The sequence below is a fragment of the Stegastes partitus genome, unplaced genomic scaffold (genome assembly GCF_000690725.1).
Source record: "Stegastes partitus isolate 25-593 unplaced genomic scaffold, Stegastes_partitus-1.0.2 Scaffold347, whole genome shotgun sequence".
Classification (NCBI taxonomy): Eukaryota; Metazoa; Chordata; class Actinopteri; family Pomacentridae; genus Stegastes; species Stegastes partitus.
Genome location: NW_007578078.1, coordinates 433,620 through 447,346, shown reverse-complemented (window position 1 = coordinate 447,346; position 13,727 = coordinate 433,620).

Below are 13,727 nucleotides of genomic sequence, written 5' to 3'. Positions count from 1 at the left end.
GTGGTTAACAGAAGACAACAAAACAAGGAGGAAAGATCTGGGTTCACATCGAGACATGATCCAGACAATCAAAAGAAGAAGGAGGAGGGGCGCCATAAAGGGAGAGAGGGTAGAGGGGACGAAGGGGTGACGGCAGGCCCTGATGCAGGGGTGAGACAGGAGGCGAGAGGGGCCTGGTGGCAAGGCACAGGCCTGGGTGGTGCGGTGCTAACAGGCCCCTGGGGATCCGGCACTGCAGGACCATATGGGGAGCAATGAGAGAGAGAGGAGCAGCGGGAGCCCCGGGCTGACAAGCCACCGCTGCCCCTGCTTCAGCTGTTCCCCTGGAGCCCCAGGGACCTGGGGATTAGAGGCACACAACAAAGACAACACATACAGAACAACACACATACAGACACACACAGGGTGGACACCAATTGAAGGACTCCATCCACGTACAGCACGACAAAGACAGGTACACACTGGCATACACATACTCATATAAACGGAATCACACACAATGGATGCACTGCCAAAAAAACAAGCAAACAGCCCTGAGTCCATTCATTTATGGTTGACAACAAAGATAGCATTAAACGAAACACTCATACAGCAAAGTCACATACTCAGCTGACACAGTCTGAGCAAGTAATTGCATGTGTGCTCATACATGCTATCACTTCGCATCACTTTCTATCAAATGCAAAGATGGTGGAATCACAAAGAAGCACGAGCAGTGAAATGATTAGGGAACAGTTTATCCAGATGATCAAAACCACTATCTGTAAGCACTGTGAGCACACCTTAATGTTATTGGTGATTAGAAAAACTGCACATACAACTACAGGAAGTACGCCCACAATAGGTAACAGCAGGTGGTTCTATAAACTGTGATGAATTTGACAACACTTTGGGTAAAACATTTTAATTACATTTTGCTGTTTCTTCCATAAAAGTGTTTAATGGTACAACTAAATCTTGAGAATAGGTAAATGAAGTATCATTTTTGATCAAATCCTTAGGGGCTTATTTTTTTTATTGATCACTTATTTGATTTTTATGTGTTTAGATTGAAATTTGGATTGCTTTAAAATCAGTGAGACTGTTCACCTTATCTACACCCAGCTCACGTACTTTGTCAGATCAGACGGGAGGGGACGAGACAAAATTACAGTTTTGAGTATAACCATATATAGATTTTTCCCAAAAGACATCTAAACACCTCTGACAGTCAGATGTGGTTTTATTTGATGGCAGTGGTGACTGCTATATTAGACTGACGGATGTTCTTCCTCTTAAAAGTGTAATTTAACAGAGAGCAGAAGTTATGACATGATGTCTGGGGTAACCTCTGTTGAGTAACTTAATACCATCTCTCACTTAGCATGTTTTTCCAAAAAAGTGAAGTGTGTTCCTGGTGGTAGTTCTATTTTCTGAGACAACTTGCATCCACTATAGCAGCTGCCAGAAGGAATAGAAACCTAAATAATTGAGTAATTATCAGAAAACTACAGTTTGCATGAAGAAACTACCACCGCAACATCATTGTTTCTGTTATCCATAACTCTTCCCAATATTTTTCTCTAATGTCACAATAGTTATAGTCTCTGAACAATCACACAACATTCACTTCTTCCTGTGCTGTTGCTATTGCAGACATAACAGACTGAGCAAATGTCAGAGGCATTTTGAAAGGAGTTTTCTTACCCAACAAGCAAGATGGCTGATAGTAATGTTTCCCTGCAAACGTTAAGCATCTTACTGCAAATGTATCACAGGTCTGTATGAGTGGAGAGTCATATAAAGTGTTAGTAGAAATACAGACAGGGAATGAGAGGAGAAAGAGAGAAGGAATATGGGTATATTTGTTTACGCCCACAGATGCAATCCCCAGAAAATGTTGTATATGACACATACCAAGAGGTAGCAGAGGAGTGTACCACAAAGTTAGATTAATGGGTTAGCAAGGTAAGTTAAGCCTAAAGCCACAAATTTCAATGTCATAAACATAGTTCTCATTTAACCTGACTTAATCACCATGGTAACTGATGCAGCACAGCAAATGTGTTTCAAAGAGGTTCTGTTCAGTGTTTGGGATTTAAATCGGCTATAAGATAAAGCCCTCTTTCACAGTTGTGTTTTTTTTTTCCTAGCCTTATTGTCTCCATATAGATACAGCAATACAGATTCCCGGAACAGAGAAAAATTGTATTTGTAAACCTGCAAATGTTAGTAATGACACTGAACAAAGTTGTACATGTACAGAAGGTAAACTGCATTGCATGGCCATAAGAACCTATGGGTATTCAGTTGTTATTGTAAATATGTTTTATGCTTGGTCCTGACTTGCTGTCAACTCCATTTTACTCTGGTGACACTGCAGCTAACAGAACACAGAGTCCATTGATATCGAGGGTATTCATCAATGATAGCAATTTCACTTATAGTGGACCGAAAACCAAGGTGGTTTCCATGTATTCTTCATTATGGGACATCAGTGTCAGACCTAAAAGCATTTCTTGAGTGTCATGGTTAAATATATAAAGTTTAAGAGCTCTAATGCGTAGCTGTCACAACAGAGCTCTTACACTTGGCTATATTTAGAGGGCAATATTTGGGAGGGGAAAAAGTCCATACTCCAGAGTAAGTACTTCTGAGTGGCCCTGAGGAATTGCTGTATGAGTCTCGATTCGGATCGGTTAAACTCAGAGGAGACAATTAGCACAAGTTATTCTACCCTCTCAATATCTGAGTAGCAGTCTTCTCCTCTCTGACATCGCCATCTTCATCGTAAAATTCATCATAAATGCCTCCATAACAAACACTTGAATTGCGTCCAGTAACTACTATTTGTCAATGTTTAGGTGCACTCAGAGTTGACATTGCATATGTAGCTGTCAGAGCCAACGTTACAGTGGAAACAGAAAGACTGAAAGATCCAGTCATGGGGCCGTTCCTGTATACATTCGTACCATCTGCTGTGAGTTACTGTAGTGGAAAGGTGCCTAAAGAAAACTTGTGACCAATGTCAGTCATTATCTTTGATTGAAATTTTAGGTTTTATTAAGCCAACTAACTCAAAGTTAACTGGCTTTGTTAAACTTGCTTTGTAGTATAGCCCTCTGAACTGTACAATAATGAGACTGTTCTGTAATTTGTTTTCTATGATTGATTTTCCACTAGGCTCAGACACTCCCACTGATGTTGGTGGCATATCAGTATTGTTTTTATGATTTTGCCCTCATTATTTGACAATTTCCGACAATCCATCTCATCAACACCTACCATTACATTTTTTGCTCCAGCCACTGCTGTGTACACCAATACATTTCCCAAGTTGTTGTCCTGTGTCCCTGTTCTGCTCTGTTTATTATCTATCAAACATATCTCAAATAAGACTATTTACTTTAAAGCAATATTAGGGCATATCTTATGTGTATGCAGAAACAGCAGCATGTCAATAGCCACTTGCTTATTTCATAAATGTATTTGAAGACTGTATGAAACTTCACATGCTGCAAAACAACCATAGAAATTAAGCTTTTCAAGCCACCTGCCCTAGAGAGCTGCCAAGTCCCTGTCAAGCCCACCACCAAACTTCCAACTTAATCTACTCTACCTTAAAACTCTACCCTGTGATCGAGCTGGTGAAAGTTACCTGTCTCGATCAAATAACAGAGTGGGGTGGTGTGTGTATGTGTGTGGGGCCAAATCGGAAGCTTCACAGCGCTGCTAAATCTACCCCATGGCAGCGAGTACCTGCTGCCTGCTATCTCCGTCCCTCCTGTAGCCCGAGGCCATGAAAGCAGTCTTGGCTAACATTAGGCTGCATTTCCTAAGGCTCAGTGAAACACAGTACCACCTGTCCTTCTTTAATAACACAAAAAGTAGCTTTTCCTTTCTCTCCTTCTCCCATCTTCACAAAGACAATGAGCTGCTGCCTCTTTTACAGCGTGCATTGAGGTCAGGCTGACGGGCAAACCCTCCTCCAGGCTCAGGAGAAAAAGAAGGAGGACGAGGGGGAAGCAGAAGTCAGCAGCAGCACCGGCAGTGTCACATCCCCACCTGCCTGTCAACCAACCAACCAACCAACCAGCCTACCAGCCTCCAGTCCATCCCAGTCAGCGTGCTGCCTGTCTGCCATTGAGTCTCAAGCCTTCTCCCAATTCCCCTAGTTCAGCTAGGGATGACAAACAGCTAATTAATTTCCCTGACGCCAGGAGAAGCAAGACTCAAGCTGGCGAGAAAGACTGCCTTTAGCAAAAATGAAATGGAAGTGGAGAGATTAATTCATGAAGCTCATTTTTTTTCCTGGTAGTATTTGCATGAGGAGTTCTGACTGTGGACTTCAGTATGCTGTCCTCTCCTTTCTCTCTCTCTCTCTCTCTCTCTCTCTCTCTCTCACACACACACACACACACACACACACACACACACAACTCTAATTCGCATTCACCTCCTTCTTGTCTGTATTTTCCTCAACTTTAGCCTTTGGCGCTCTCCCTCTCCAATGACCTAATACATCAATTTGAACCAAAATGCATACATTACACTCATTAAAATTCAAGTTAAATCCACTATATTCATAAGAATTGAGAAGTAAAATAATGTGAGGATAAAGCATGAATGTGGCTTTACCTCTATTAGACACAGAATGAATTTCACTTAACCTAAAACATAAATAAATAAATAAAAGACACTAACAATAAATTGCAAAAGCAGATAGAAAACGCTGTCTGACCAAAAACAGCTTTTATATTCATTTTAAAAATATAGACTGATGGAGAAAAGCAACATGAGCCCTTCCTGATTTTCTTAAAACGTGAAAACTGAGACTGAATCAGTGAGGCGATTGATCTCATTATGCCACTGCTGAATGTTCTCATGGTCATTACATCACAGCACCGCTTGCACCACCACTTTATCCATATTATGATGTATTGAATTCAGTTCCTCCATAACACAGATATACAGGGAAGATATCTCCATTTCCACTCTGTCACATGAAACTGGACATATTTAGTTTCACCCCCAAAATGATGTCCAGAAAGATTATCTCAGTGAAACAATCAACACTTTACTTTGGACAAGTGTATATATCATAAAGCAATCTGAGGGTAATAATCATTCATCATTAATGAGATGACACCGCTGCTTTGGGGACTCAGGAACAAAATGGAAAACAGATTTCCTTCAGGCTGGGGCTGAGGTGTTGCAGGCTGTGTTCATTCTGTTCCGGAAGGAAAATTAGATGTAATTTTTAGACACAAAGGGCAAATGTAACAGTTTTTGAACAGTGGGGACAGCAAAAAAATAAAAATAAAAATGCATTCAAGTACTTCGTTTTATTTTTTCAGTTACATTAAAATTTGAATTTGTGTGTAGTTAAAGCAATATGTCATTAACCTGAAGCAAAGTCTTGGGATACTTTCTGTCATCTTCACTAGAAAAAAATCATCCAACAAACAGCTACACAAATGAACAACTTTTTGAAATATAATAAATCTCTGTGTTCCTATCACTTGGCTGGAGAATTTCACCAACATTTGCCATTTTTACTTCTGCTTATATCTTCACCTGGAAGTCTACCAAATTTAATGCATAGCAAGTAAACTAAAACCATTTTAGTTACAGTACTACTTGGCGGCCTCCTAATTTATAGTACAACACGCAGTGCCTTCTAGAAGTGGCAGTGGGATGCATTTTAAGACAACCTCAGTTTGCCTGGGCTTCAACAGCTCAAAGAGGGAAGACCAAGGTCCCAAGCATCAAAACATGGGGGAAAACAAAGTGTTCAAGGAGGTGAAGAGTTTCACTCACCTTTGCAGCATAGTCTAACAGGCGAAACGGATGCTAAACAGATGAACATGCAACCTAAGGTCACCTTTCTAGCATGCTGAGGATCATCAGGGATGCCACAAACCTGACCACCAACATCAAGTTCAGGATCTTCAGCACAACTGTAAAGCCTGTTCTAGTATTCACAACTAAAATACAGAGAACCACCATCATATCTGTATATCCCAACCCTTATCAACACATGCCTAGAGGTAGAGATCTTCCAATGGTGCTGGAGGTGGGGGTTGGCCACATCCCCTCACAAACGTACATGACGGTAAAAGAAAACAGGCCAACAAAGAAAGACCGGGAGGCAGATATCAAGAAAACAGGACCCTACTGGGCATGACTGGAATGGCTGGCCCAAATTGAGATGCCTGGAGAGATTTTACTGGCTGATTCTTTGAACACAAGTTATTAAAATCTGGAAATGTTTATGTTAGCATAAAAGTTGTCAAATTAGATATTGTTGTCAGGTGCAACTTATATAAAAAAAAAAAAAAAAAGAAGGGACATTATAATGAAAGAAAAATGGTATTTGTTTTATTGTCTCCTGATCAATATGATTTTCTACCTGTGGTACACAAGCTGCATTCACGTCATTGGAAAGGGAAGGTAATGATGGGAAAGATTTCCATAAGTGTCCATGTCATCAGACAACTCAAGATGGCAGCTGCCTGTTATCTTGTGCTGCTGCCTTTCACTCTGTATTGGAGATTCCAGCTGTCTTAATCAAGTATAAAAGAGAACAAACGTTAAACATATTTCTTCCAAAAAAAGAAAGAAAAAAAAAAAACACCTCATGCCACCTACAGCAAGCCAATTCCATCCATCCATTTTCTATACCTGCTTTATCCTGTAGAGGCTTGCGGGGCGGCTGGAGCCCCTCCAGCTGACATTGGGTGAAAGCTGTTTTCTCAAAACACTATTTAAAGTAACAATAATGTCAGTGACACCTTTTTTTTCTGCAGAGTTTGAAATACTACCACACTTTTAGAAACGAGCACTTTATCTACATACATGTCACCATTTCAATAATTTTAAACAGACTTTGGCTGACGTGAGACTTTCTGCTTTCATGTTTTCTGCTTTTGGTGCCACTTTCAGCTCTAAATAGGATATATTACAGCTTTTAGAATATTTAAACTTTTTTGGTCATAATTTGGATATTTACATTTGCAAATCTTTTCATAAAAACAACTTTGAATTAAGCCTACGGTCTCCTGGCTGTGGAGACATATCTAATGTACAGAAAAGGCCTCTATCCTAAAATGTTGGAAGAAGAAGACGAATCTGGTCATTCTTGCAATTGGGTTGTTGAAATGGATGTAGATATTAAAACCATCCAGAACAAAGGCCAGATATAAGGCTAGAAGTCTTTTATGGAATTTTATGTGAAAATGTCAATCTGAGCACCAAGTTTTGTTTTCGGAGGATGCAGAGGGAGGACAGGCATAAGTGTCCCAGCTTGTGGTTGTGTGTGTGTGTGTGTGTGTGTGTGTGTGTGTAAGTGTGTGTCCCAGTCCCTGAGCGTAAGGTGAGAGGGTTGTTGTGCTCTGTGTTTTATTGCGCTCCAGCCTGCAACTGAGCCAGACTTTTAATTGCAGTAGCGGCTGTGGGAGGGGCTGCCTCGGCCGCTCGTCACCCTGCTGCCGTGAGCTGGGAGGCTGGGAGTCAGGGCAGGTCCTGATCTCCTCCCTGGGGGCCTTGAGGCCCAGCAAACTGTCACCTCTTCCTCCTGACGCTGCACACCTGAGGCTCCCAACACTGTAGCCACACCCCCTACCCCACACCCCTCCATTCTCCCTCTCTCCCTCCCTCCTTTCACCTCCCCTCCAGCCTCGCATCCGCCAGCCCTCCTGACATTATACAGCTCACAACGTCTGCCTATATGCGTCTGCTGATCAATAGGCTTGACTCGGAGCATATCGATGCTGGCATCGGCCTCATTGATCACATCCAGCCTCCATGGGTGGGTTTTCAAAGATAATTGGGCCCAGGAACCTGCCGCCTTATGAGTGACAGTAGGCTGAAATGATAATCAACTGGATCCAGTCCAAGTACAATCCCAGCAGGACTGGCTGAACTCGAGGCAGGCAGAAGGGTTTCCTATTTTTAAAAGGATCTTTTAGTTAAGCTGTAGCCTCCAACAGACATTCAGAAATCAGAAATCCTGCCTATGTGGCTATTGAACAGCTGGTAATATCAAATCACATGACCACACGTGCAAGAATCCCAAGTAAAATGCTAATAAAAATGACAAAATCTAATCACCCAGAGCTTTCTAAATAACAAAATAAAAAATATCTCTTAAAACCAAGGCATTGATTTAATACTTAAAGCAGCAGTGCTTACAACAGCCGGATACCAAAAACATCTTCTCCCTGGACATTCAGCCCCCTCTCAAATTGAGTGTCTGAGAGATGATGTAAGGCTTTAATAAAAGGCCAGGCTGCTGATATTGATATTCATTATTACGTGGCCTGAGCTAACCCCATTATGTTCCCATTAGGGCTAATAACAAACACAGCCAACTCATTTGTTTCATTTAGCCATTCTGCATATACAAAATTAAATGACACTGGATGATGACAAAATGAGACAGAGTGGTTTGGCTTGATTTGCGCACATTTCCCCCTCGTTACACAATTTCAAAGATTTTAAGAGAAGAGAGAGTCATCTGAATATTGAAAGAAGAGCATGCAGGATAATGAGCATGCTAAATCAATATTTAATATGTGAAGAGTGAGATTTATAGTGTATCATATGTCAAGCAGTTCTTTTTTTTTTTCCCTGACACAAATTAGTTGCTGCTTTCCAGCAGGTAGCCACAACACAAGATCAGCAGCACCAGAATAGCTTTGCGAGGTAGTGATGTAGCTGGTGAATTGGGTGAACGACGGCGAGCCCAGGGCATAGGCCTACATATTCAGAGAGAAGAGGAGTCAACCTGCTTTTGGAGGATGAAGGGTGCTAAAAATAAGCCAGAGGAGCAGAAATCACAGAGAGAGGAAGAGGAAGAGAGAGAAAGAGAGAGAGACAGAGAGAGAGAGAGAGAGAGAGAGACAGAGAGAGGAGGAACTGCCATCAGCAGGCTGGGCTGGGTTTTGCCCCTCACTGATTTAAGCCAGAAAGCTCCCACATCTCCACTGCTGCCCCCGCTGCCCCTGCTGCCCCGTCTCTGAGTCCAAACCCCCTGTGAGACGCTGTGCCCCTGTGCTCAGGCTGTCAGGCCAGCACACCAGCTCGCTACCGAGAGGCATTATGCTAATGGGAGGGCCTCCTTCCCTCTCTCCCTCTTTCCACAGCCCTTCACCGCTCAGTGGATCGGCTTGCCTTAGGGCCCTGCTGCTTGTTTTGACAGAGCATCCCCTGATAGTTGGGATTAGTCCAGCTTGTTTGGCTAAACTAGGAGAAGGGGATCTTAGGCTACTTTGAGTTTTTGGAGCTCCGCTGGAGCCAGATGCCTCCTGCTTTTATCCCCACCAGGAGAGGGCCTGCACCCCCCAAGGCCTGCCTACAGCCATGGGCAGCCATAACCATCCAGGCAGTGTCAGGACCCATACTGCACACACACATGCAGCACAGAGAAACACTTTTACACACACAGATACAAACACACACTCCTCATACCATATCCACAAGACAAAATATTCACAGCACATAAATAGTCATGTAAAACCCTGAGAAGAGAAGGCAGATGTAACCCGCAACCATCACAAGCCTCCTGTGATGCAACCTGGAGATACAGCAAGAGTTTTTTTCCATGCTCCAAGTCAGAAACTAAAACAAACATGAAATCATTTGACACACAATAAAAACAGTTGAAGAATTATAGTGATTGTTTAATTCTTGCTTTCATTTTACTCGTGGTATTCCAGGATAGAGGATAAAACACCAGGGTCCCTGTGCTTCCCAGGGAAACCTTACATGAGGAAGTGCTGTGTTACGGCTACATTCCTGCTCTACATTAATGGAGGCGTCGGACTGCTATCCCTTTGAGAGATGCTTGAACCTCTCTATTAAAGTGGCTGACCTGTGGTCGGCGGTTCAAACAGCCGGTATGCACATTAACGTCACATTCCCAGCGTTAGCGTCTGAAGAAGGAGGAAAAGAGAATAAATAAGAGAAGGTGGAGTGATCTCCCTTTCAGCAGCCGTCCCCAACAGGAGGCCCACGCTATATTTTATTCACTAATGTCAGGTGGGTTCAGGCAGACTCAGGGTCGTCCTCAGACCATCCTGCTCCCCTGTTTTCATCAAGGTCAGCTGGATGAAAAATAGAGCTATCGCCCTGTTAGATCAACAACAAAACACTGCTGCCGAGAAAATGCACAGAGAGAAAGATTTAAGATGAGAAGAAGAGACGAAAGGTAAGGTAAGGAACCCAGAAGACAACCAGAAGTAAAAAGACAGAAAAAGAAAGGATGGCAAGAATAGAAAGGATAAGAGATTACAGAGAAGAAAAGAAGACGGAAATCACAAATGGTGAGAAAGGAAATGAAAGATGAGATGAAATTGGAAGTGGAAATAAACAGATCATGAAAAGCAAGGAGAGCAGGAATGGAAGAAGTGGAAGAAGATAAAGGAAAATATAAAGATAAAAGGGAAAAACAAAACAAGACATGTTGAGATAGGAAGAGTGGCGAAGATACCAGTGATAGGAAGAAAAAGGAGAAGAGCAGAGGAATGAAAAAGGTGATGGAGAAGAGGAAAGAGGAAGTAGAGACTGAGACAAAAAGAAGAGAAGGGGGTTTCAGGAGGGCCGGGTCATGGAGGCCCAGGGGTGATGTCAGCCTATTAAACTGATTTCACAGGTTCCCTTAACGAAGCCTCTGGCATGTTAAAGGGCAGGAAGCATCCTATTTCAGTCTTTTCTTCCCTTCCCCTTTAAAGCAGAGCAAGTGCGGGACTTATCGACAGCTCCTGACAAACAGGCGTGAATGAGGGCAGCTGCTGGGGCGCTCCTCTCAGGACCCAAAACACAAGGTGGTATTCAGCGGCGGACCTGCCGATCTTCAAACTGCGATCGAGCTCCATCTCATCACTCTGCGCTGCCCTGACAGAAACCTGATGCTGAATGTTGAGCAGTGCAACTGATGAAGGGTTACTGCAGGCCGATTCTGCTGTTGATATTTTTGGAAGGAAGCTTCCAGTCGAGGATAGTTTTCACTGGAGTTTAAAATCTCATCGGTGCAAAAGTCTGACACTTGTTCTCAATTTAAACCAATTGCAATTTAAATTTAGCAGTCCACATTTTTTCAGCTTTAGCACTGAATCCTGAGCTATGGCTACCATATCCCCTGCAAAGTACGAGTGCTAGTGCTAATTTGCTTTGCATTATTCAATTTGATGGAACTCTAATTGCTGCCTGAAATATGTGACTGACTAGTTTCTTCAATCCAAAAATCTTCCCCATCCAACATGAAAAAGTACAAAGTGAGCTAGGGTGAAAGCACAATATTTTAACACCATAGAACAATGCTTATATCCTGCACCTTGAATGTTGGTTAATTTAGGCACAAAAAACAGCTTTGTTAGGTTTGAGGAAAGAGCATGATCTGGGATAAAATATATACTTTGTCAAAGGTTAGGACTTTAATCTTTACAATATTTAACATATGGTTAAAGTTATAGAACTGCCATGAAAACGGCCAAAGAAAATCCAAAAAAGCCATCTCCCACGATACAGTTCAGTACTTCTGTTGATCCCTCCATCCACCCCAACCTCTCTAAGCTGACATCGTTGCTCTTTTACAATGTCACCCTTTTTCTTTTCTCACAGAATTATTTCTGTGGCCACTAGAGGGCACTGTTATGCAGAGTCTGAAGATTTACATTATAAAGCATTTGAATAATGTTAGTAATTATCTGTTTAAAATGTAGTTGGTAACCTAATCCAAGTGTCATAATATGTAGGTAATGTAATTTCATTCTTTACCATAATTTTCATACAATATCACCATTATTAATAAGACAGCTTTTACTGACGTGCATACTGTGATGTGTCATGTGATGGCACATTCACCAGCTTTCAACTACCATACATAGTAAGTTTCTAAGAAGGGGGGTGGGTTTTCAGTGGGTTATGGAGTGTTAATATGTAGATGGCTGGATGGGAAGTTTTACATTATATTTATTGGTTTCATTTACTTTTAATTTAATTTACCAATAATACAATGATACAATTTGCACAATGATGTCACTTTTGCATATATTGTGCTATAGGACTGTGAAAAATCTCAGACAGATCAGACTTTTTCCAGCAGTAAAATGAAAATATCCAGACAGCTGTGATGAGGCTCAGGACTCAACCTGAGGACAACCACTATGCAACAAATAATTTAACTGCAGTTGGAAAACTATGACTGTGTGTGACAGCTCGTCTGTCTGAGTTGAATAAATTCCAAGGTATTCTCCTTTGCCAATTAGAATTGTCTTTTTATAAAGTACTGAGTAAAAAATCACTTACAACAGACATGTGTTGCATTTTTCTCTTGTGTGAGCAAATAAAAAGCCCAGTAGGCTCGTGTCAGTTTGTGAGGGTAGACTAGAGTCCACATTACATACATTTTGTCATCACCTCAAATCTGCAGACTCCTTTGCGGGACGGCTATGCTACACAAGGGCAAGACTGCGTGTGTTTGGAAGTAGTGTGTATACCTAGGTACAACTTCCAAGTGGACTTGTGAAGACAGGAATAGTTGCATAATAGCAACAACTACATATCTGTGGGGTCCAAGGCTGTCTGTGGGCTCTGCAAGGGAGTATGACCAAGGCTTAACAATGCATGTTAATGCATTGCTATGAAAATGAAAGCTTAATGTTACCTCACGTTTTGAAAGTGACATTCACCAAGGTTGAGGGGGAAGCCCCACCCATTTGAATGAGCAGGCTGTCACAAAATAAATGGTTCAAATTTAGGCTTGAAATTATCGGTAATTTTGGAAATTTTGGAAAACGCATTGGCTGTGAATAGACCATAGATGTTCCCTGTCTGTAGCGCTAAACCACCGTTACATTTCCTAAATCAAGCTGTTTAGATAAAATTTTACTTGAGCTACTATTTTAGATGTCTTTGTGTGTGTGTGTGTGTGTGTGTGTGTGTGTGTGTGTGTGTGTGTGTGTTCTCTCGCTCCCAAACATATACACAATCTGCTGAATCGTCCTGTCTGTTATTTGCAGCTGGCACTCTGTTGCCTCACTATCAGTCCCTGCAGCATATGTTACCAGGTGTTCTCTTCCTCCAAACGCTATCTTTCATCAAGGTAACTCAACTGCAGACAAATTAATTAGGAGAATATCAAGTCGACAGAGCCAGGCCCAGAAGTTGAAGGTGTAGCGTATCAAAGCAAAAAGCCAGATTTCTTGGCTTCTGTCCCTTTCTTGACTTGTTTCCTCATGGAATCTCTTCTTCCCCTTCCTCCCCCAATACGTAGGGCGGCAGACTTTTTGATCCTGAAATGTTGAATGTATTGGAATTTTCTTGTCAAAGTACAAATTCAGTCTGGGGCACCAAAATCCCTAATATTAGATAAAATGTCTTGAGAGACAAGTGGTGAAAATGGGATTATGGTACCAGTGATTAGGTCATAATTTGTTGTAAATGTAATCACTTGGAATAAACAAAAAAAAAGAAAGCATAATTATTCACTTTCCCACTTGAAGCACAAGCACATTGAAAAGTAATGGCTGTTTTATTGATTTTGATAGAAGATATAGAATTTAAATAAATATATTTCAGTGGCAATTCAGCATGCCTCTCAGTCACTTCAAAGTAAAAGTCACAAAAGCAGTTTAGTGCAAAAATTGCTAAGTGTAGTTTTTAAAGCTAATTTTAATGTGTAAAACTGATAAGACAACTGAAATACAGCATTTAATTGCAATCATGATAAAATCAGACCTCCAAGT